Source organism: Trachinotus anak, unplaced genomic scaffold, assembly GCF_046630095.1.
Source record: "Trachinotus anak isolate AG129_WGS33_773 ecotype Australia unplaced genomic scaffold, CSIRO_AGI_Tana_v1 ptg000002l, whole genome shotgun sequence".
NCBI lineage: Eukaryota > Metazoa > Chordata > Actinopteri > Carangiformes > Carangidae > Trachinotus > Trachinotus anak.
The window spans coordinates 15,879,236-15,900,679 of NW_027273853.1; the positions used below are offsets into that span (position 1 = coordinate 15,879,236).

The following is a 21,444-nucleotide window of genomic DNA, read 5'->3' on the forward strand; positions in this document are numbered from 1 at the left end:
AAAAAGACTAGGGTGTACAGTATATAGAACAAAGCTTAATCAAAAGCGGAAAAGTTTTGACACCCTAAATCAGAATCAGAATCAGAATCAGTTTTATTGCCAAGTATGTTTTCACATACAAGGAATTTTTTCTGGTGATTGGTGCAATTGATCAGCAACAGTGGGGCATTACCAAGTTGCAACACTATCTGCTCTCATAGAAGATTGGGAAACTTTGCTGATTCTGCTAACAGAGGTCATCCTCTACGAAATCCAGTACATAGCACCTCTTGTAGCCAGGAATCACAGGGTCTTGAAGTATATCGCTGAGCACTGATGGCAAATGTTATTGATCCAGGGGGATACTGCATGCTGAGTGATTCAGAAAATCTGTTGACCAACATTGTGAATGAACTTAAAATCACAGTTATTTTGTTAACTGTAGTAGTAGTGAGTACTACATGAAGAATAAAGAACTGCAAATATAGTTGAGTGCATGTTTGTGTGTGTACATTAGTAGATGCTTCATTGGGGTAGCCATACACACGTGCACAATCTAATTCTGTCTCTACTTGATATACACACACACACACACACACACATACAGTTCACACGGATTAGCCACTCAGTGTAAACAAAACAGTGCCTGACCCATCCACAGCCCTGTGGCCACATGCAGAGGCCCCATATGGAAAATTAGCCATGCGCTAAAAGCTTTTGGAATCAATACTGTACAGTAGCTGCACCACATCCAAAAGCCACTGTCTCTATCCAGTTCGCATGGACACAGTGAGCAGACGTGTCCCTTATTCTCTCTCATACAGACACACACTGCTGACATACATGGAAACTGCAGTGATATTCCAAGGCTGAACAGCAGGGTAATCATAATGTTATGCTGTTTATGAGTTATAATATCAATATTTGTCTTGATTTGGTTGGCAGGGTGGAAATCCTGCTTGGCAAGCTCCTTTACTATGGCTTTTCAATCTGTCACCCCTGCAGACAGAACTCGAAATGTGACAATGTCACAGAGAGAAACATTTTAATGTTATGGCAAACCTACTGTATGTGCTTTTTTGCCTATACTGCAAAGGTTACATTTAAGGACACAGCTATTTATACGCCCTGTCAGAAAAGATTCTCTCTTGGCAATGCATCAATGGAGCCTATGTGACACTGGTTTATGGTACCACATTCTTTTACAGACACATGCATATAGTTCTATTAGCATACAAACAATGATATACAAAAATAAATTATAAAAAACAAATGTATGTGAGGTTAATGCCCTGGACATTCTTGATGACTTCAGAGTTTATCTATCAAAGAAGACAGGTTTCAAAAACAAGTTGTATATAGGTATATAGCTAAGGTACATTTGGGATGGAAGAAAACAGGCAAACGCACTTTCTGAAAAAAATCCTGTGTACCAAAATCAATTTCCACACTGTATCCTCACAGATTTTTCTATTATTGCCTTCTCTTGTTCACATACAATTCTTTCTTTCACCATCTGTCTGTCAGTTCATAAATTCTCTCTATGACCACAGAAGGTTGTGGATGCACAGTATCTGTTGATCTCTGTGTTTCCAGGGTTGCTGCTCAAGTGTCAGTTGGCTCTTTGATGCAGCCTGCCTATTAATAATCAATGGGGCTCCCCAAAGAGAACTTCATAAAGCCTGCCAGCCAATTAAGACCAGTTTCATACCATGCACTGCATAATCTCTCAACACACCACCACCACCATGCTTAAAAGGAAGGTTGGGAATGCTAGGGAGGTCAAGGTTGTCACTGTGGCAGGCAAAAATTAATGCTATCATATATGTGCTACAACGGGGAATTACGGTTTGTGCATATTAGCACGCAGGACTGCTACATGCAGTTTCAGCCCACTCTTATTCCCAGGTATTGCCAGTTTTGTTTTTCCTTTTGGACATGTACAAAGGGTGACAAACACTGTGTTGTCAATTCTGAATCATCAAGCCAAGCATCAAGTTGATAGGCTGTCATATGAGTATGCAGTATGTTCATCTATATACTCCATGCTAATACATGCCTAGTTCTGCAATCCTTTGGTAAAAATGTACAATAAATAAATAAATACTTGTGCTTTTATCCTGGCTTGACAAGCTCATATATTGACAGACATTCATTCAATTTTTTGAGCTAATATTTACTTATACACACACTACTGGAATTGGAAGAATGAGAGCTTTTGAGAGTCAGCATTCTGTGGAATTAGTAAAGTGACACAGGTGGTAAAAGGTTTTGATCGTACATTAGTTTAAACAAGAGATATAATAACCTTGCAAGGTTATTATATGCAAGCTAGAAATCATCTTGCCAGGCTCCGAGCTATTCATTTGTGGACAAACTACAGTAGTTTGCAAGGTTATTATACAGTGCACCCGGAAAGTATTCACAGCGCTTCACTTTTTCCACATTTTGTTATGTTGCAGCCTTATTCCAAAATTGATTAAATTCATTTTTTTACCTCAAAATTCTACACACAATACCCCATAATGACAAAGTGAAAAAAGTTTACTTGAAATTTTTGCAAATTTATTAAAAATAAAAAACAAAAATATAACATGTACATAAGTATTCACAGCGTTTGCTCAGTACTTTGTTGAAGCACCCTTGGCAGCAATTACAGCCTCAAGTCTTTTTGAGTATGATGCTACAAGTTTGGCACACCTATTTTTGGGCAGTTTCTCCCATTCTTCTTTGCAGAACCTCTCAAGCTCCATCAGGTTGGATGGGGAGCGTCAGTCCACAGCCATTTTCCGATCTCTCCAGAGATGTTCAATCGGGTTCAACTCTGGTCTCTGGCTGGGCCTCTCACGGACATTCACAGAGTTGTCCCGAAACCACTCCTTTGTTATTTTGGCTGTGTGCTTAGGGTCACTGTCCTGTTGGAAGATGAACCTTCACCCCAGTCCGAGGACCAGAGCGCTCTGGAGCAGGTTATCATCAAAGATGTCTCTGTACATTGCTGCATTCATCTTTCCTCAACCCTTACTAGTCTCCCAGTTCCTGCTGCCAAAAAACATCCCAACAGCATGATGCTGCCGCCACCATGCTTCACTATAGGGATGGTACTGGCCAGGTGATGAGCAGTGCCTGCTTTCCTCCAGACATGACACTTGGCATTCAGGCCAAAGACTTCAATCTTTGTTTCATCAGACCAGAGAATTTTGTTTCTCATGGTCTGAGAGTCCTTCAGGTGCCTTTTGGCAAACTCCAGGAGTGCTGAAGAAATGGTTGTCCTTCTGGAAGGTTCTCCTCTCTCCGCAGAACAACGCCGGAGCACTGTCAGAGTGACCATCGGGTTCTTGGTCACCGGGTGGCCAGCTATAGGAAGAGTCCTGGTGACAATTCCTTGGACTTCATGGCTTGGTTTGTGCTCTGACATGCACTGTTAACTATGGGACCTTCTATAGACAGGTGTGTGCCTTTACAAAACATGTCCAATCAACTGAATTTACCACAGGTGGACTCCAATCAAGTTGTGGAAACATCTGAAGGCTGATCAGTGGAAACAGGATGCACCTGAGCTCAATTTTGAGTGTCATGGCAAAGGCTGTGAATACTTATGTACATGTGATTTTTTTTGTTTTTATTTTTAATATATTTGCAAAAAATTCAAGCAAACTTTTTTCACTTTGTCACTATGGGGTATTTTGACCAGAATTTTGAGGTCAAAAATGAATTTAATCCATTTTGGAATAAGGCTGTAACATAACAAAATGTGGAAAAAGTGAAGCGCTGTGAATACTTTCCAGATGCACCTAAGGGAGGAACTATAGGTAGCTACAAGGAAGCAACTGTTTTGGTGTACATAACAGTGCTTTTTATGCACTGCTACAGACAAAAATGTCATATATGTTACACTAATAAGGGTGCAGCCAAAAGTGCAACATGCTTGAAAATGTCAACCCATACAAAGTACCACAACAATTAGTGATTTAGTATCCAAGATACATGTACAGTTTTGTTGATTTCAATGTAATGCAAAATTACAGAACAGCACTAAACAACATTTACTGTAAGACATATCACAATCATCAAAATTCTTACTTGTATAATATTCCCATGCCACAGCAGATGTAACATTTTGTTAATTGTGCAAACCATATAAAATTCAATATAAAACCCAAGAAATGTTACACTAAGCTCAGCAATGACCCTCAGACTGGATGTTTGTTTACATTGGCAAACGTGAGACAGGTATATATTGCTGAAAAGGAATTAGGCAGCAGCAGCATATTTTTGATTATGCAATACAACAATTGTAACTGTCTACACAACAAACTGGACAGATTGGGAAAGATTATGGAGTAACTTGTCAGATGCATCATCTGCCAAATAGATGCCTCGCAGTAAATTACATGACTTTGCTGCTCATGAGTTTTTAATTGTAGCTACTGTAAGCACTGTTCTGCTTTCTGAGTAGCAATCATGATAAATTCAAATCTGCTCTGAATCTGTGTTTTTCTGTCTTATTCTTTCCTTGTGTACATTTTCATCACAAAAGCCACATTAATGAGTTCTATAAGGTACATACTGCTTATAAAAACTTCAATTTTCACAGAGAAAGTGCAATATGTACCACTGGGTAAAAAGCAATACCACATCTTATTTAATCTGAATGTTCATGTAGACATTGCAGTTAGATAGGGGAGTAACTCCAAGTCAGTATATTTCATTAAAGCACTTTCTCCCAAAGCCTCCCTTCTTTATTTTCATATACACCATGTCAGAAAATGTAGCTGCTGATTCAACAGGAGGGCTGGTGGGTAATCCCAATGACTCTCTGCAGTGATAGAGTGGTCACAGTGGTATAAAACTATATATTTTACTATAAAAGACACAGTCAGAATAGAAACTCTGCAATGCTGTGAATCTGAAAAGAATACCTGACTGAAGTGACATAAATCTTTTAGTAGTTCAAATTATGGCCTACAATTACAGAAACAGCTAGATAACCCAAGGCACAAAGAGTGCATATACTGTGACAGTTACATGTAAGACAGTGTTGACCATATTCCTGCTGAAGCAGCAGAAGTCATGATGGAATAATAATGGAGGAGAATTAATATTTTGCAACTCATAATATATGCCTCCAACTACAATGTGGAGCTATGACCTGGCATCCTCCCTCCATACAGTCATAAATATTTCATGTTGTTTACTCTATTGCTGCCCTTAAACCCCACAGCATTCTACCTTTGTGTGTGCTTGTATGCACTCTTATCCATGCAAAATTGAGCAACAAATCACTTTGGGGTTATAACAATGTGAAATTAACACTAAGAAGGATGAAAACAAGAAAAGTGTTCATTCTAGAGATGTCAATCATTAATCAATTATCACTTGATTGCCATTTAATTTAGTATATTAACTGAAAATGCAGAAGAGCAACATGTGTGGTGTAATTATCAGAAAATGCAGTGTAGTTTGCTAGTAGGGACATCAGGATACCAGAATTCTGGTAGCCAGTACTAATACCAATGAAATTACACTATTCTCAATACCAAATTCAATTCGACAGCAAAAAACTGGTGTGCTAACACACACACAAACATGCACACACCTCTATACAGCCAGTTTACAAGCAGTAGTTTAAACTGACTCACAAGGTGACAGACCCATGGTGTGAAAATACTCACTTAAAAGTCAGCGTTATATTTTGACAGACTGAACTGATAGTAGCCTACTAAGACTGAGCTTTAGCTATGTTAGCCTAAACAAGCTAACTTTGTGAAAACTGTGTGAGGGGCGTTGCTACACAATATGCCAGCTGTCACAATTCATAAACATTAACACTAACATTTGACATGAACATTCAGACGACATGTTGTTGATATGAAGTTAACAACAGAAACTCACCAACCCTGAATTCTGTGTACGGATCCAGATGTCTGTCTTTGATGTCAGACTAGGGCACTCGTTCAATTATTATACTGCCCTTGTCAGTCCCAGAAGAATCACATGTCCAGTACATACAACATCTATGGCACTGTTGAAAAATAAGTGCAGTCCCAAAAGTGATCAACACAACGCTGATTAACTGTATAAGCAACACCCACCTGCTTAGTATAGATACATTTTTCCAAATCTAGTAAATACTGAAATATTTCCTAGCATGATAAAGTTGGCTCAACAGTATGTGCATCCCAGAGACATCCGTCCAAGCTGAGCAGGTGTTTCCAGCAACTGTACTGATGTTAGCTACAGTGACCAATGCACGAGTCACTCCCACTGTGTAGATAAGGGATGCGTATTATCTACATAAAAAGCAGTAAGTCCAGAGTCCATAGTGGGGAGATTGGGGTAACCTGTTTCATGCTTATTGATGCTAGAGCCCCTTTGATAAAGGAAAAATGGTTTTCATTGTCCAGCATGTTGGAAGTAATTGTGCACCACTGTTTGCCATGTTTAATACTTTGGATTTCATCTGGTTGTTGTATAGCAGCAGACGCGAGTGTAAACTTTTAAATTAAGTCATAATTTTGTGTTGTTATAATTCAAGTAACTTGGTATTTACTTTATCCACTCTTTAAATTCCTAATTTACTCTGATTTAGCAAAAGTTTTATAATGGAAAGATACCATTCCACATCATAAATTATTAACAATTAACCAACTATTGATTGTTTACATGGCAAACTATTGATTAGGAAATAACATATAAGGAAAGACAGAATGAGAAGGAGACTGAAGGTAGGCCACTATTCATAAGATCAACCCATTTGATCCCTCTAAACCAGGGATATAAGCCATTACTAAGCCATCTATTCCTGAGCTTTTATGACTATCGATCTACATTTGTCATTTGTGAGCGAAACATACTGTATCTGGGTCACAATCCAGTCCAGTGGCAGTCTGACACATCAGAGTCAAGCCATTATGTGTGGGCTATTTAGTATCCCACACTACTTCCACCAACATACAGTTTTTTTTATCTTGACAGTTACAAGGGAGCACACATTGAATGACTGAGGAAACGCAGAGGACAGCATGCTATGATTAATGTGTTGCTAGGCAACCCCCAAGTCCCACAAGAACACGAAATCTTGTTTGGGAGATTGTCCGGGAGATTCAAACAAAAAACAAGTCTTAAGATGAATAGTTTGTGTTGCTAATTTATGCTGCAATTTGAGCAGAAAAGGAAATCAAACAGATTAGATATTGGATGGGGAGCTGTCTAGAGGCTGAGCTGAACTTCAGGTGAGCTGTGGCTCTGCACCACAACCTGAAAGATTTCAACCACTCACACAATCAGTTGTCTCACTTCGTATCGTACAAATCAAAAATGTTTAAAATGATCTATGTGATGATGAGAGGCTGCAACATGATCAGAAGGTAAATGGTCAGAATCATTTAACACCTCACACTGTATGATTTTAGCAACTGACTCAACACCAACTGGCCAAGGTGGTGGCAGACACTGTCAAACTTGGTGTTATCAGTTGTGATAACCAAGTAATTGGTTTGAAAACACACTATGTTGACTCACATATGAGAAGTTGCGCTTCAGCAAAATCACTATATCCACAACTACTCCAGTGGGGCAACAGATAATCCTTCTGTGCACTTGCTAGGTGCTAATGGGAACATGTGAAAAGTACTGCTGAACACATAGATGCAAAATTCCCCAGGTTAACTTTTAGCTCAAAATGTATGTATGTGGCAAACATACATGTAAACAAAAAAACTCAGCAAGAGGTTTTTGCTGTGGGATGCTCAAGTAGTTAAATTCTCTGCAGATGCATTAGTCAGTTCTAGCCCCCTTTTCCTCTCTGTCATCTTCACTGATATAAAAACAGATAAAGGTTGGGAGGAAACACAGCGTTTCAGCTCCAACCCATCCCCATCACCGTGAGTAATGGAAAGAGAAGCAAAAAAAAAAAAAGGGTTGACCATTCCAGCTACACTTTACTAAAGGGCAGTTACAAACCAGATAAGCCTGAAAAAGTCTTAGTCTCAGGTCCAGAATTAATAACCCAGATTTCATAACATTTGTGAAATATACCATAATTATTTGCTAGATTGCATTCTGTCGTGAGATATTGCAGAAAAAAAAGTATGAAGAGGGCCTTTAGGTGCCGGAAACAAACAAAACTATATTGACTCAACATGCTAACACTACAGTGTTGTAGTGTCAGCTTAACACAACCATGCACCAGTCTCATGTTGATTGATCCATGTTTAGCTTCCACTGTGCTGCCTAATGTAGCAGCATGTAATGCAGTCCTGCCTATAATGTTGTTTTTTTTTTTTGGTGTGTGGCATCTCCCTCATCTGATTCTAACTCTGAATTTACCGGCTGTAAATACTTTCCAATAAGATGCACAAGTGAAGTGATGGATATGATCAACTTCACATTCATGATCATGCATGCCTGAAACCATGCATTGTTTCTAGTGCCTCCATCAGTTGCCTGATGTAACACAATTAATTTGCATACAAATAGATTCCAGTGACAAGAGGTTGTAAAATATTGAATCACAAAAACTGTGAGGAAGTGAATTACACTGTGCACTGCGTTGATTGGTGTATGAAAAACTTGAATAGTATTCAATGTGAGCCTCTTCACAGTTATGCAAACAAGATGTGGCATTTATATGCTCAAGATTTTAAGACATCATTAAAGGAGATGGCATCATTGAGGCATCATTTGAAAGTCCTTCAGCGCATCCAGTTTGTTCATGGATAGTGCCTCAGTCTTGGTTTAATTGTGTGCCTTTATTTGTCAATGACTTGCCAGTATAAATACTATTTAATATGCCCGCTTGCTGCCATTATGCATTTCACTGGATAACATGAAACAAAAGATATCTCAATATTTTTGTGAACCCTGTTCAGCTGAATACGGATGTTAAAACAGGGACTGGGACCAGTTTAAAAGCTTGACTCAAGGATCCCTACCATATCCCTCTACCATAAATGTTTCTGTCACTGATTCTCCCCAGCCTCACCTTGTCTTTTATGTGTGCTTATAATGAGTATTACAAAGGCCCACCATCTATTAACATACAATTGACAAGAATATTACTCATTATTCATACTATTTATCACCGGAAACATAAATTTGGTTTGTCCCTTATGTACTGTATGTTGTATTAGAGTAGCAGATTGCAGTTTCTTAGGACAGTTTTTGCACATGTCTTCAGAATCAATATTTTTACTTGTTTGAGGCACATAATTTCAAGGCATTTAGATTTTTGACCACCATATTCAGTTCTTACATCCATGAGGTCCTTGTTAATCTGTTTAAAGTCTTTATTTCTTTACAGCTTCATCAAGCATTAAAACAATGTGTCCTAAACCTGATCGCAGTCAATGCATTAGCAAAACTCTTTTCTGAGAGGCATCATTGATTCTGAAAAGGCTATTTCCCTCTTCTGCCACTGCACACCAGCAATACCTGGTGCAGGGCGTATATCAAAGGGTGCAAATTCAAGTTAACTCACAGAGTCTTCTCTCATCCCAGTGCTCCTCTATTCCCTTCATATTAATTCCTTCTTGACACTCAAATGTCCACAATGATTTGTTTCCATTTTACTAGCAATAAACTTTCTTAGCAATAAAACTTGCAAGCTTACACTGACAATTATAAACTACACTGAGTTAGGAATATTTAACTCTTTAATTAGTTGGGTTGGTCACAGGAAAAAATAAAATAAAATCTCACTCCAGAGGAATAGGCGACACTCAGTCACTCAAGAACTATTTAGTATTATTACATATTTAGTAATAACATTATCACAAAGAAAACCCACTGTACCATGTCACATCTGACACACTGATGAGCGTGCACACACACACACACACACACACACACACTCAGCTACAAGTATATGCCCACCTGCCTTTGCACTGGCATGGCTTACCCTAAAACTAAACTTCACACTGCTATAATATTTCCTTCTGTGGTTCTCTTTTTCTCCCTCACAACACCCATCCCCACCACCACATCTCTGTTGCTCATCCCCTCCCTACACCCAAATTCGTCTGATGTCGATGTGTCGTGACTGTCTGCCAAGTGCAGTAATTACAGTACAGCAGTAGGAGCTGAGCAATAGAGAGAGAAGCAGCATATCTAACATGACTGCACAGGGCAATGGGTGTAAAAACTCATTCTCAGAACCATGGGCTGCTGCATGCCACAGAGCACCAGACCAACAACTATTACCATCTTCACTTCTCCTTATGTATTTACCTAGAGTTTTTCAATATCATACAGCCATTGAAAGCAGTTTAATAACAAATAGTATATAAAATGAGGTACATGGTATCTCTGACCAGCCCACTTATACACATTTCCTCAGCATACATTAATTAGATGTAGTCCATAGATAAAAAGATGAGCACTGTGGGACACCTAGTCATTTCAGATACCTACAAGCCCACTTTATGTCTTAAAATGCTGAGATCTCACTCATTGAATAAGACACACTCACACATACACACACATACACATACACACTTGTTGATGTATTGCCTATTACACTGCAATGACAGTACTGGCAGTGGGCCCAGAGCGGTGGATAGTTTATGATGTTGGAAATAATAGGCACGGTTAAAAATAACTTTATTATCAAATGCACCTCAGAGACAACAGTGACGTAGGCAAAGAGGGCAGACTCTTTGACAACAGATGAAGGAGAGCACATGCTACTCAGACAGTGTGGCAGATGTGGGAGGAGTAACAAAATAATACACAGTCACAAAATTAGCCAGACATTTAAATGCAACAGCCACTGAAATAAAAGGGAGGAAACCTAAAATACAAAGAAGAGGATGTTATGAATGGTTTCAAAGTGACAATGTGGTTGCATTTTTACAGCATCCGGCCAAAATGTACCTGAAAAACCACATAATACCCCACAAATACATTACATAATACACGTCTGGCACTATTGCCTTACAGCCTTAAACTGTGGTAAGTCTCATTTGCTGGCTATCCTGATGGTCACTTACTAATGGATGATCATTCATTGGCTGCCTCTTGGACACATAGTGCCAAATTAAGCAAAGAGTGTTATTACTGAGCAGGGCTCCTTGCCAGTGGCTGACAAAAAGGCAGAATTGTTTAGTCAATGATAGTTATAGAAATAATACATGTGTTTGGGATATACTGAGGACATGAATGGATACCTGAGACTTGCATTATGCCATGTGAGTACTCTGATTATTATTCTATCATCCATACTAACTATAACTTTGTGAACCAATGAACAGGTAGGTAGCCTGACTTTCCTGTCCTGAGACCTGTAATCACTGTAGATGCAACAATATGAGAATATAGAGACTTGATAAAGATTCCCAATTTTAACGACATTTATATGACATTTCCTTAAGGGTGCAGTATGCACTGAGACTGAAAAACAACACATACACAACTCTGCAGGGGGAAGGATAATCAATAGCCTCTAGAGAGGGGCTGGAGATGAAGTGCTCATTTCTCTAAAGCTACAATAATGACCTAATACCTCCACTTCTAGGTCCACAGGGATCTGTGTTATTTTGTGTGTGTTTTTATATACATCTGCCTGTGAGTGTATTTTGTGTGTGTATGTGTGTGTGTGTGTGTGTGTGTGTGTGTGTGTGTGTGTGTGTGTGTGTGTGTGTGAGAGAGAGAGAGTGTGGGTATTTGCCTGCATGTGAACTTGCGGTCCTTCAGCTAGCAGAAAAAAATGATTCCCCCATTTCTCAGGGGTAGTGAATTAAGAGCTCTAGCATCGGATGCCTGTTCCTGCTCCACAAAGCGCACCCACCATTTGGAACAGGAAAACACTCTGGAAAGCTAAGATTATAGATAAAAGTGAACGCATAGTGCACCATGTTCTGAAGTGTGCATTAAAACATTGACCTCACTGTGTACTTGGCCCTGCCACTGAACAAGATGTTTACAACATAAATGTCTGAGTACCTTCAGGGGTGGTAATAATTAGGGCAACAGTGTGTGTAACACACAGAACAGATGTTTGCTGCCACAAATGCACTCGTACAGTATAAACATACATATTAGGAAAAATCTTGCAGTTTTGTGTATTTACCTTCACATACTCATGCAGGGTATAACATGAGAAAGTTAAAGTGTTGACACTGAACAGACTGAATGAGCTGAACTGTCGTATGTTCAATCTATATCATAGTAGCCCACATTTCAAGTTATTTTAAAATGCCACTAACAATGTCATGAGCACCAATACTTCGGTACCAAGTCGATGCCAAATTCAGGAAAATGCGATGGTACTTACAGAGTTTATTTGAAAGTGGATATGGTAAAAAAGAAAAAAAAAAAAACTTAACATTTTTTTCTTTTTTATTACGCATTACCATGTTTATATCTATTCACTGTGTTCATACTATTTGTATTCCAAACAGTTGTTTGTATACTAAATTAACTGGCATGTTGTTCAATAAGACTGTATGGGACAGTGGAATAGTGCCTGCATTGCCAATTTTGATACAAAGCATTGTCATTTTTGGAGCGTCGTCAGAATCATTACCCAGTGCCCCTCCTTCCCACACACATGCCTTAACATCTGCATACCTCTCTCCTCCATTTTTCAGTTTCCTCCACTGCCTCCCATCCCTGTCCACACATCATTTATTCTCCTTTCTATCACCATATATTCTTTGTTAAATTAAAACACAAGTCAGAGGGGTTGTCATGGAGACCTAATCCCATGAGAGGTTAAGGGGCTTGATTCCACTATCGTAAGAGGTTGATCGAAATGAAAAGTGAGCAATGAGTGGCCTTGCCAATCGGTACTTGTCGGTCAGTTAATTGGTACTAACCTTATATGCATCATGATGTACACGTTTGATTTCCATCTCTGGATAATTAACAGACCTCCTGTAGTATGGGGTCAAATTCCTTGGGCTCTGAGAACATACAAAAGCACAGACATAAGTAGGACAGACACACACCCATGTGTATGTAAGATGAAGTGTATCCCAAGTTACCAAGTTCCCAAATGATTAACTCAGTTATGATAGCAACCATAATGGTTAAACATTGGGGTCTATGTTCAAGTAAATCAAGTAGGTTCAGCTAGTTGATACCTAAACCTATTACCAAATCAATAACAATGGATTGCAAATTCATACAAGAGTTGGCCCTGAATCTAAAAAAATACCAATTAAACCAAACAAAACTGTACGATCAAAGAAATGTATGCCACATTTACAGAGTGTTGGAGCAATTCAGAGTTCCACAGAAGCTAATATAGGTTTATAATGCTGTTAGGGAAAAATATGTGCCATCATTTTGCTAAAGGCTTTAGAAGATGCCTTTGTGCCCCACACATGCAGCCTGCTCCGAAAGCTCTACCTTTGGCAATGAGAGGCAAAAAACACATGCATATCTCTTCCACACACACACACACCAATTCACATTGTACAGTCAAATACACATGCACATGTAAACCACACTATACCCACACACACAGCTCCCACTGGTATAGACACTACTCTTAACCAATGGTGATTACCTGTTGCTCTCTAGAACTTGAGGGGACATTTGCTGTATGTATATGTGTTTCTGTAAATATTCTATGTGCATACAGCCTCCTTATTATAGTTATACTGTAGTTATACTGAAACTTCCTTTGTTGCTGTATTGAAACAGGAGGAGGAGGAAATGTTTTGATATGGAAAGGTGGTCAATATCTGTTACCTGCAGTAACTTGCTTCATATCACCATATTACTTTGTATTTGCATTTTCTTGGCTTTATGGGCATTCTTTAGGATATGAATATTTAACCATGAGCCTAATTACAATGCATAAAAACTGGAAAAGAGAGAATAAAATATCTTGTACAATTGTGACTCACATTTACATAGAAGGAACAGTCCCAGATTGAGGTGGCAGATTTTGTATAAAAATGTTCTTTAGAAGAATCACTTCTAAGCCCAGAAAAGCTTAGAGGGAGAAATGGAGAGACAGACTGAGAGAAGAATCCGTGAAAAACAGAGGAAATGAAACAGCAGAAAAAAACAATCAAGCAGCATTTACCAAAAACTTGCCATGTTTGCCCACTCTAATGTGATTAAGGTGAGGTTTTGAAAAGAATACAAAACCATATGATAATAAGCTTGGCTGAGCACAGAACATTAATGAATTTAGGGTCAGTTTTAGTTCTGTTGGCAGGACAACACATACAATTATCTATCTGCAGTCATGCCAGTAATGCCATTCCATAATATATAATTCATTTCAGTTTGTACAGGTATAATAGTGTAGTATAATATCATACTAAAGATACAATAGTTTCAGATTAGTTTGGTGCTATTCAGGGCAGTTAAATTATATGTTTGTGTAATCCTTGCAGCCCCTTTGGGACAACACAGACCCCCACTGACATATACTGATATACACAGACTAAGTGTTGAGGCATTTGTTAATCTTGTAAACATCCTTTCACTGATCTCTCATTAATTCAGCCCAGAGGATGACAAGGAGAAAGAGAGATAAAGGAAGACACACAAACACACACACAGAGAGAGAGAGAGAGAGAGAGAGAGAGAGAGAGAGAGAGAGAGAGAGAGAGAGAGAGAGAGAGAGATGCATGCATTTGAAATTCAGTCAATTAACCACTAGTGTAAAGGCAGCTCTTTCCTCTTCTACCAATATGCTGATGCAAATCATGCTAATCTCTTCTCTCAGAGGCTGCTTTTGAAACAATTTGCAAGACAAGGGCTGTATATCTGCATTTTATAATTATTATTCTAAATACTTTGTATTTCCATGTGTTTATGACCTCTTTTTATTAGCAACTGGAGATCTGTGGGTGCTAAAGCCAGCCTTTGATACAAGGGAAATCATTAAAGGTGCAGTTCACAATTAACTCACCGAAGGGCAGTGATATCCAGGCAAAGACTACACAATAACTACACAATAAGCTACAAAAACACAGAGGGCTCCACAATGCAAGCATTTCACTTGCATTTCTGACTCAAAACAGATGTGTGCGAACTGTAAAATATATTTACATATTTAGGCCAGATGACCTGCCTACTAAACGCATCCCACTACATAAGTTAGTGGAAATTAGCAAGTGACAGTGAAACATTGATGGTGTGCTACAGTGACTGACTGAAAAAAGTGAGCATAGAGCACCGACACATATAACTACATACAAAGTGGGGTATAGTGGGTGCCATTGCACAAGGAAACAAACCTAAATGGTTGTGAATTGTATAAGTAACAGTAAATATTTTATAGTTACAAAAGCTGGCACTTTGTTTGACATTACATTTACATTTTTTATATTGGTTCATGTATTTCAATTAACAAATTTTTGTTTGCTGATTTTGTCTTTGCGACTCTACAGTGTCACAGCTACATATTTTATTTTGAGAGGATGCTATAGCATAAAAATAAAATACTAATTATATGTATAAACATATTCATTCAACAGTCAGGGGCGGAAGAGAAACCACACAAATCAGAGCTGACACAGAGACAGATGGTGATTTTACACCAGCATGGGAAAAGAAATGGCTCTTTAACATCAAACCTTAGCACATTACTTTGAAACCAGCTGGCCAGTCACAAAAAGGCATAGTGAGTCTGGGGAAGCAGCCAGACTCTTAAGCAGAGGTGCCGGAGCAATGGTGAACCAGGCAAGATGGAAAGCAGCCTTTCTTGTCTACAATATCTGCATAATTATGATTTAATTTGCATGTTCTGGAAGATGGTGACTAAGGCAAACAATAAAAGGCAGGAAGACATAAGGAGAGAAAGGCAAGTGTGCAAACAAACATTTAAGCTCTAATGCTAAAGGGGTATTAATCAATGTATCCACTTCTTAACTTAAAACTATGCCTGTAACATAAACACAAAATAACTGGTTAACAGTCCATTAAAACTTGTAACAACTATTATCCTTCCTCTCTTTTCATCACTCTTGACTTTCTGAGCCTCTATGGGCCTTTTAGTTTCCAGCTTATCTGCCCTTGTACTTGCTATCTCCTCACCCTCATCTCCTCAGTCTCTGCACCCAGCAACTGAAGTGACTTTGCATAATTACTGAATGTAAATGCCAGCCGATGGTTGAAGCTGAACAACACTGAGAGAGCTGATGGTGAGTCTGATGAAGCTAGCAATGTCCTGGTTGATGCCTGGGGGCAATGGCTGCCATGGTACATGCTGATATGTTTCAACATATTCATTATCTCAGATTAAGATGCTGTTATCCAAATATATGTATTTCATGACTACCATGAATATGAATCAATACACATTTTTCTAAAATATTTTAACCTTTGCTTGAGTTGGAAAATTTAAATGAAATTCCAATTTAATAATACAAAAATATATATACTCTACAAATTAAAGTTAATAACTGAATACTAGAAAGCACATTAAAAGCATATTTAAAATGTGCTTTAGCAATACACTCAGCATTGAAAGGGAATGCTTAATCACGGCCCAGAATTAATTTGGAAGCATACTTATTGGGTAAGTAATTCATAAAATTTCAAATACCTGAACAAAAGTTGTGTGACAAGTAGACTGAACTATAGTTACTGTGTGTACATTATCATGTCCTGTAACAGTGACAATTAATATACTTCAAGTGTGATTTCACTCAGTAAAATGCATCTCCATTTTCAAGGTCTGAGTGATATTCAGTTGTGTTAATGACAAATCATGCCTCATTTTCATAATTTCATCTGTCTTGGGAGGAGGTAAGTGGTGTTGCCTCAGGTGAAGCACCACTTCACTTTCATATCTGATCTCCATAAAGCCAACACTGAATCCTCTGGACTATCAGCTGCTAAAAAATGAGCAAAGACATGCCTTAGCTAGGAAAACGTGACTAAGGAGGATTGTTTTTAAATGTTTAGTCAAAATCAGTAAGACTAGATACAAATTCTCCTTTGAAATACAAACGAATCAGCAAAGATCCAAATTAATCCAGTTTTCACTTTGATTGACCATGATTGGTGATTGGTGTCACATAAATCCTATCTGATTCTAAGCCAGTCACAACACCTAGTTATTTGATAGTTAATAGTCAATGTTTTATTATGAATATACAATTGAATTGTCCATTAAAGAAAAGTTACAAAATGTTTGTGTAGCTGTCAACTATACTTCTTTGAAAGAAAATTAGAATCAGCCAAAATCAGAATCGGTAGCTCAGACTTGGAATTGGCGACAAAAACTGCAATCCTGTCACCCTTATTAGAGCATTGGCTGAAGGTATATATGTCTCCAAAGGTGCACTGCTTACAAATTATTTTGACTTTCTTGGCTTTTATCCTCCAGTTCACCATGTCTCCCTTTCTACCAACCAAAAGAATGAAGTGGTCATACATATTTAACAGTGAGATGATACAAATGTTTTAAACGCATCCAAGAGACAATTATTTCCATTATGTAGCCAGTAAAACATTCAACTAATTAACATTCAAACTATTAAATGTTTTTACCTATCATCATCATTAAATCATCATCTTTAAAACACTTCTTTCTGTGCATTTTTCCATGGCAGGTGGAGCGATCCAAAGTTTCATGCAAAATTTAAATTTCAAATCTGAAAATGATAGTTTAATTTTTTGTTAAAAAAAAGTCAGTCAGTTTTGAGTTGTCTTGTTTGAATCATATCATATTTAAGCCTTAAGCCTGGGTTTTTGATGTATTGTACGTTGTATGTATTGTATGTTGTGGGAATGCAGGATCTGGAGGCAAGAGGTAATAGGATCACAGCTGTCCATCTGGCCTCAACCCAACACACGCCAAAGGCTATAAATAACACCTCAACAGCTAATGCTGCTGTTTAACTAATTCTGTCCCTACTACAAAGAGAATTTTGTCTGCTCATGCAAACAAAGAACAATAATTGGTTATGTCTTGTTTTAGAGTGATTTTGGAGACAATTTGAACCCCTTTAAGTTAATGATTTATTGATTAATGCAACAACTAGACCCTTTCTGGAGTAGCCACTAATTTTGTCACAATATCAACTGTGCAGTTTACTGCTTTCTATTGCCAAGTGATTCATCACAATAGTAGCACAGTGATGTCCCGGACTTATTTGTTTGGACAGTCAGAAACAAATGTTTACATGTACTCAACCAGTTACTATATGAAGGGCCACTGCCTAAACTGATTCCCTTGAGATTGTATGGGTAAGAACAAATATCCCACTTCATTATCATGAAGTTGCAATTACACAAAACTGCAGAGAGCTCTTTTTTGAAACAATGAATAAAGCGACACCCAGTCAAAGTGACCGAGAGAGAGAGAAAAAGGAGAAAAAGAAAAAAAGAGAGAGATAGGTAGATTTAACTAGCTAGCATTAAGGTAGATAGATTTTTATCATCTATTGATATTTACTCTGACCACCAATGTAATACACAGCGCACCACCAAGATACAACAAAACCCTTCATAGTAAGAGTGGCCATCAGGCATACTGAGACAAATCCCAGTGGACTGTCATAAAATTCATAAAGTTTTTACCAGCCCATTCTCTGTGCCTGTCACTCAGGATGCGCATTTGCAAAGAAACATTAAAAAGCCAGCTTATTAAACATGGACAGCTTGCACTGCATCCACAGTGCCTCCTGGAAATGAAAGCTTGCTTGAAATATTCTTAACAAGATGAATCTATTCATAAAGTCACTCTAACATGTGGTCAGTTACAGTTGTCTACTGTATGTAAACTTGCCTCTGTAGCACCAATAGTTACATAACCTTCGAAATTAGCCACATACTTGTGATATTTAAGTGGTACACCTCACAGACCCCAATGCCCCAACCCCCCACCCCTCATGGTCGATCCTGCCGCTGCTGAGAAACAATCCTGGGGGAAACACTATTACTGCAAACAAAATAACTTATATGACAACTCAGCAATTACCATCACAATTGAGCATCTGCTGCTGAAGCCTGGGATGTTCTGTTGAAAGCTCCTGAAAATGCTAGTAAGTGGACTACAGTACTGTACGTTTGGACTTAAATTACCTAACATTGTCATTCAGATCCTCCTTTTTATTGTTATGTACTCTGTTTAATTAACATATGTTGCATGTCTGTCTGTCCGAGAAGAGAGATCCCTCCTCTAAATTCTACTGCTGGGTCAAGAATGAACTTTTACATTCAAAGTATTTTTTTTTTTTTTTTTTGCAAATTTCAATGAACTTTCATCAAAAAAACACAGTCAGAGCTGTCATAACCACACAAGACAATACAAAAATATAAAGTCCTAACTAGACAGTAAATGGTACATTCCAGTTGGACTTGCATAAAAGATGAAACATTTCAATCATACAGTATCTTCTGGTGAGCAGAGGATGTATTTTAGAAATGTTTATGCTTTCAGAGCCATGTCCTGCTCATGTTTATCTGCCACAACAGCTGCAGATGCCATAAGTTTCCATGCAAATGAGAAAAACCTCAAATGTCAAAATGTTCTCCTTTTAGCACCTACATACATGCCTTGCATCACTGTCATCTCTAACACCACACATAGATAAACACCCCTCTCACCTCTGACACGCAGTAATTTGATTCAAATCAAATTAAGACTTAGGCGAGTGACAGCCCCTCAGGTCCCTTAGGTCCATCACCTGTTTGAGATCTATGAGAGAGACAAGACAGGATAGAGAGGAAGAGACACAATGAGACAGAGAGAGGTAACACTGCTGTGAGAGGCAGTTGATCTGCAATGCTGCCAGAGTCTTTGGTGTCTGCATGTCAAATGCCAGTGCACTCCATAGGAATACGATAACGAGGCCTGCACACACAGGGAATGCTAAATGAGATATCAAACACGGAGGAGAACTCTGAATCACAGAGCACAGCACTGAGCCATTTAATAAGACATAGACAGAAAGACTGCCTGCCTACATTGTACTTCAATGCTATTATTCATCTGACAACCCAGAAGGTGGCACAGGACATAGCATCTGAATACCATAAAACATACTTTTCAGAGTATTTTCTGCAAGAGTCCTATGATGATGTGTCTTTAGCTTTAGCTTAAGTGTTAAAAGATTGTTAAAAGATCCCATTAAAACCCCTTGAACCTGAGGTTTAACATAAACTCCCTGATTTTGCTATAGTGGTTGTTTGTTTGGTATAATGTTGACATGCAACAGTGAACTGCGTCCAATTCATCAATAATTAACAGTGGCGTTGCTCTACATGGTAAAATACCAGTAAACAAAGGCATACCAACATAAAGGATGAACTGACAACTTATGACAAAAGTGTTGTACATAATATTATAGGTCTGAGTTTGTATCCCCAATAGACAACTCTTTAATGTCATTTACCTCAATTATTCTACAAAATAATAAATAAAGCCAATTTTTAGCATCTATAAAATGTTTTGGACTAGAAGAAAAGAAACATACAAGGAGCCTACCGTGTCATCATTAACAGAAAAATAGAGAAGAAGATTAGGATACTTTGATTAACTTACAAGATTTGGGGGCATTGTAACCCCAACCTTCCTCCATCCTGAACTGCATACAATGCAAAACGTCTGAGGAAATCCTGACCCTACACAATGTGAATACAATCAGCTGGTCAAAACAGCTGTCATTAAATTTAGCAAGGCTTTTATTACGTTAGTTTAAACTATTGCTAAGGGGCACGTAGACGAATGTTAATTGTTTTGGTTTTGTTATCACTAGCCTTTTTTGTCAAGTTTTCACCTGACAGACATGTTACAGTGCTCTCTTATTTCACTCTGGCTTCATAACAGAAAAACCACAGGTGTACATAATAACATTAATTATGGTCCTGCAGTTCAATGTTAGACCTAAATTAAATACAGCCATCATTAATGTTATTAATTCCTTCTGCCTTTGACATAAAATAATGTCCACTGTACAGGTCTGTGCTAATTGTAATATTAGCTGCAATTTCATGCTGTAACCAGTACATACTTTACTTTTTAAGATAGCTTTTTACACTTTGAAACCACTTAGCTCATGTCGTCATTAACGATCCTGTATGAGAACTAATACTTCCAAACTTTTCGGACACATTTACAATTTTCAATCATTTAATGTTACCAAAGTAACGTTACCCTCACAGAACTTCACCTTAAGAAACATTAGGGAAGTTGCTAGAAGCAGAGGACTCTCACCGACAAGACTCAGAGACGATATCGATGAGCTTGTTAGCTGCCAGGTGGTCAGCAACAGACTGTCATCAAAATAAAAGTGCTATAGGTACGTTTCGCTGAAGCTATCTATCCACGATTGATGGGGCACTTTTATTTTGAAAATCAACTCAGGCGCTGCATGCAACACAGCCAAAACCGCGTCATCATAATTTTTGTGTAGTCTTTATCGTGGTGTTATAGGACCTTTAAAGAAATAGAAAAATAAAAGTTGCATGATACAACATACATACGGTATGTATTTTTAACAACAGTATTCTTATACAAGTTGTGGCAACAGTTCGGTGAAGGCTCTT

General features: G+C 38.2%; 1 protein-coding gene across 2 annotated transcripts in view; it reads right to left on the bottom strand.

Annotated features, from left to right (window-relative positions):
• The window catches only part of shank3a (SH3 and multiple ankyrin repeat domains 3a), a 171,914-nt gene extending 150,719 nt beyond the window's left edge, over positions 1–21,195 (bottom strand). The window contains exons 1-4 of one of the 2 annotated variants that reach the window (XM_071501330.1): positions 21,069–21,157; positions 20,441–20,520; positions 19,504–19,594; positions 12,798–12,884 (exon numbers count right to left, since the gene is read on the bottom strand). The gene's annotated coding sequence lies outside the window, so the exon portion shown is untranslated. Of the gene's footprint in view, positions 1–12,797; positions 12,885–19,503; positions 19,595–20,440; positions 20,521–21,068 lie in introns of both variants that reach the window. The other variant, XM_071501331.1, reaches the window with a different exon arrangement.
• Between the last annotated feature and the right edge of the window lie 249 nt (positions 21,196–21,444).